The sequence below is a fragment of the Poeciliopsis prolifica genome, unplaced genomic scaffold (genome assembly GCF_027474105.1).
Source record: "Poeciliopsis prolifica strain line A6 unplaced genomic scaffold, Auburn_PproV2 SCAFFOLD014, whole genome shotgun sequence".
Classification (NCBI taxonomy): domain Eukaryota; kingdom Metazoa; phylum Chordata; class Actinopteri; order Cyprinodontiformes; family Poeciliidae; genus Poeciliopsis; species Poeciliopsis prolifica.
In genome coordinates this window covers 8,778,878-8,783,564 of record NW_026562389.1, presented here as the reverse complement: position 1 = coordinate 8,783,564, position 4,687 = coordinate 8,778,878, and the positions used below count along the sequence as shown (strand labels likewise).

The following is a 4,687-nucleotide window of genomic DNA, read 5'->3' as shown; positions in this document are numbered from 1 at the left end:
TCTTCATCAATTAAACTAATGGGAAGAGCTGAAAGTTACCACAGTAATCTAAACAATCCCAAATTTTAAATTTAATTACAGATTTTGATTCCAAAGCCACATAACTATATCACTGAAATTTGAGAGAGATACATGTTTAAATGTTCTCTGTGTGAGTCTGAACTTGGCGCATCTGTTATTCTGCTGCAACCTTCGGGGATAAAGTTCTGGGATAAAGTAATCTGATATGTACAAGAGAGGACTGATTTCAGTTCGACTTGGAACAGTTCACCGGCCAGGAATCATGTCTCTAATTATAACTACAGGAGCATCAGCAGCAGCTGGTTTGGCCAATCACAAGTTAGGAAGAAACTGCAGAACCAATCGATGAGCCTGTCTGAAAGAAACGGTAGATGTTATTACACTGAGCTGAGGCGCCATTACTTAGTGTTAAATCTCTGTTTAACAACAAACAACTATTTGGAAGGAAAAGCTGAAACATTTGGTGAGTCGTGCTTGTGAAATAATTTTATATAAAATGGCAGAGAGACTTCTTAAAAGTTACCTGAGCTGTCATGTTTGTTCAGAGACTTTCAGAGATCCTGTGTCTCTGAGCTGCAACCACAGCTTCTGCTCAAGCTGCCTGCAGGAATTCTGGGAACAAACTGGAAATAAAAACTGTCCCATCTGTAAAAGGAGATCTTCTAAAGACATTATAATAGTAGACTTCACTCTGGAGGAACTGGCTGATTCTTTTGCTGTTGCTGGAAGACAGAAATTGGGATTATCACAGACAGAAACAGGAAAAAAGCATCTAGTCTGCAGTGAACACCAAGAAGATCCTGAGCGGTTCTGTGAAGACGAGCAGAGAGCTGTGTGTCCTGTCTGTGAGTTTTCTCTCCACCAGAGTCACAAAGTGGTTCCTATAGAACAAGCAGTCAGTGAGCTGAAGAGGCAGCTGAAATCTGACTTAAAGTCTCTGCAGGACAAGAGGAACAAACACAAGCAGGTGGAGGAAACATACGATGATGTGATTCAACACTCCAAGAAGCAGCTGCTGTTCACAGAGACACAGATCAGAGCAGAGTTCAACAAGCTCCACCAGTTCCTGAGAGAGGAAGAGGAGTCCAGACTGGCAGCTCTGAGGGAGGAAGAGGAGCAGAAGAGGAAGACTATCATGAGAGAGATGAAGAGGAATGAGGAGCAGATCTCCTCTCTGTCAGACAGCATCTCTGCTGTAGAAGAAGAGCTGCAGAAAGACAACGTGTCGTTCCTCAGCAGTTATGAAGCCACTCAGAGCAGAGCCAGAGGTCAGAGGTCACTGCCAGATCCACAGCTGGTATCAGGAACTCTGATAGATGTGGCCAAACACCTGGGCAACCTGTCCTTCAGAGTCTGGGAGAAGATGAAGGACCAGGTCCACTTCAGTCCCATCATTCTGGACCCAAACAAAGCAAATGAACAACTCTATCTGTCTGATGATCTGACCAGAGTGAGACATGGAAACACAGAGCAGCAGCTTCCTGATAATCCAGAGAGAATCACTGAGTATCCTGACGTTTTTGGTTCTGAGGGCTTCAGCTCAGGGAAACAGCTGGGATGTGGAAGTGGGAGATCATCCTGAATGGATTGTGGGTTTGACTAAAGAGTCTGTTGACAGGAAGGGAAGGAGAAATGTTACACCAGAAGATGGAATCTGATGTTTAGGGCATCGTGATGGAGAATACACTAATGGTGTCAAGACTGTCACAGTAAAGAAGAGTCTCCGGAGGATCAGAGTCCAGCTGGACTATGACATGGGGGACGTTTCTTTCTATGACTCACATCTACAGTCACAGAGACACTTTCACTGAGAAACTCTTCCCTTATTTTACTGTTTATCCTGCAGGTGATGCTAAAAGACATGAGAGACTGAGCTCATCCAACCGGTTGTCTGAGTGTTGTGCTGCCATAGACACAAAGCCTGGTGACCAGAACCAGAACCAGGGTTGAAACCAGACCCAGAGCCAGGGCTGGTCCGTAGGCTTGTCCCAACCAGTACCGATCCCTGTGGACCAACATCAGAGTACAGAGGTACCTGATCTCGGCCGGGGCTCCAAAGGACGGCTCCCAAGGTTGGGCCCCGTCCCAGGGAGTCCCCTGGATACGCCCAGCCCGGTACCAGTTGCCTGGCCCCCTTGCAACTGGCCAAGCCCCAGTGAGCTTCATTCTGGGTACACGGTTCCCAGATCCTGGATCTCATCCACGGACCACCGACTTACCTTCTGCCACCGAACCCTTACCCTAAACCTGCCAGGTTTAGTGCACTCAAATCCCACATGGAGCTTGGCTGGAACCCCTGGAACGTGACCTCAAACAACCAATCAAAACATGCAACACAACAACCCAACATTTAACTCAAAATAATCTAGGAAAATAGCTAACTTCAAAATACACAGTCCAAACAATATAAGAATCATAAATTAACTCGAAAGAAAATCAAGGTCACCTTGCCACAGCTCCATTCATGATGAATATGCTCCATTCATGATGAATATGCTCGCCATAGAGCTACTCCCCCCACACTAATCAATCCGACTCCTATGGCTGCCGCAATGCCTGTAGCGAGATGCTTCAAGAACTTTGTCTTCTTTTTTATCTCAGCCTGTGGTTCCTCCACAGGTTGTGGAGGAACCACAGTGTGGTTCTCCACAACCACAGGCTGGTTCTCCACAACCACAGGCTGGTTCTCCATAATCACAGGCTGGTTCTCCACAACCACAGGCTGGTTCTCCAAAATCACAGGCTGGTTCTCCACAACCACAGGCTGGTTCTCCAAAATCACTGGCTGGTTCTCCAAAATCACAGGCTGGTTCTCCAAAATCACAGGCTGGTTCTCCACAACCACAGGCTGGTTCTTCCACAACCACAGGCTGATTCTCCACAACCACAGGCTGGTTCTCCAAAATCACTGCCTGGTTCTCCAAAATCACAGGCTGGTTCTCCACAACCACAGGCTGGTTCTCCAAAATCACTGGCTGGTTCTCCAAAATCACAAGCTGGTTCTCCAAAATCACAGCCTGATTCTCCATAATCACAGGCTGGTTCTCCAAAATCACAGCCTGATTCTCCAAAATCACAGCCTGATTCTCCAAAATCATAGCCTGGTTCTGCAAAATCACAGGCTGGTTCTCCAAAATCACAGCCTGATTCTCCAAAATCACAGCCTGGTTCTCCAAAATCACAGCCTGGTTCTCCAAAATCACAGCCTGATTCTCCAAAATCACTGGCTGGTTCTCCATAATCACAGGCTGGTTCTCCAAAATGACAGCCTGGTTCTCCAAAATCACAGGCTGGTTCTCCAAAATCACAGCCTGGTTCTCCATAATCACAGGCTGGTTCTCCAAAATCACAGACTGGTTCTCCAAAATCACAGGCTGTGGTTCTTCCAGAGGCTGTGGAGGAACCACAGCCTGTGGATTCCTCATTTCTTTGTCTTCCTCAAGTTGCAATACATTGTTCAACAAGGTCACCTCGCCACATTCATGATGAATATGCTCCATTCATGATGAATATGCTCGCCATAGAGCTACTCCCCCCGCAATAATCAATCCGACTCCTATGGCTGCTGCAAAGCCTGTAGTGAGATGCTTCAAGAACTTTGTCTTTTTTTTATCTCAGCCTGTGGTTCCTCCACAGGTTGTGGAGGAACCACAGTGTGGTTCTCCACAACCACAGGCTGGTTCTCCACAACCACAGGCTGGTTCTCCATAATCACAGGCTGGTTCTCCACAATCACAGGCTGGTTCTCCATAATCACAGGCTGGTTCTCCATAATCACAGGCTGGTTCTCCATAATCACAGGCTGGTTCTCCATAATCACAGGCTGGTTCTCCAAAATCACAGGCTGGTTCTCCATAATCACAGGCTGGTTCTCCATAATCACAGGCTGGTTCTCCATAATCACAGGCTGGTTCTCCATAATCACAGGCTGGTTCTCCAAAATCACAGGCTGGTTCTCCATAATCACAGGCTGGTTCTCCAAAATCACTGGCTGGTTCTCCACAACCACAGGCTGTGGTTCCTCCAGAGGCTGTGGAGGAACCACAGGATGGTCCTCCAAAATCACAAGCTGGTTCTCCAAAATCACTGCCTGGTTCTCCAAAATCACAGGCTGGTTCTCCAAAATCACAGGCTGGTTCTCCAAAATCACAGGCTGGTTCTCCAAAATCACTGCCTGGTTCTCCACAACCACAGGCTGTGGTTCCTCCAGAGGCTGTGGAGGAACCACAGCCTGTGGATTCCTCATTTCTTTGTCTTCCTCAATTTGCAATACATTGTTCAACACATCTTCTAACACAGCCTGTGATACTGTTATAGCCTGTGATGAAACCACAGGCTGTAAGTCCCAAATTTCCAGGTCTTTCTCTAATAGCTGGATTTCATTCTCCAAGTCTTCTATTTCTTTGTCCAGCTTTTCCAATTCTTTTTCTTTCAAAAGAAATTGAGAGTAATTTGATATTTCACAAAAGTCATCCATTTTTATTGAAGCAATCCGTTTGTTTTCAAAAGTAATCTGAAATTGTCGAGCTCTTTACTGACTAAATGTGTCTTTCTGGAACCAAAGTTCAAGATTTCAGTGTTGGGATGTCATAGTGAAAAGCGTGATGTCACAATCTGATGTCACAGCCTCAGTAGAACAAATGGCAAACTCATCAAGTTTGAATGA

At 46.1% G+C, this 4,687-nt stretch overlaps 1 pseudogene; it reads left to right on the top strand.

The window, feature by feature from the left end:
* Positions 1-382: 382 nt before the first annotated feature.
* Positions 383-1,979, top strand: LOC129366065 (nuclear factor 7, brain-like; annotated as a pseudogene).
* Positions 1,980-4,687: the final 2,708 nt, after the last annotated feature.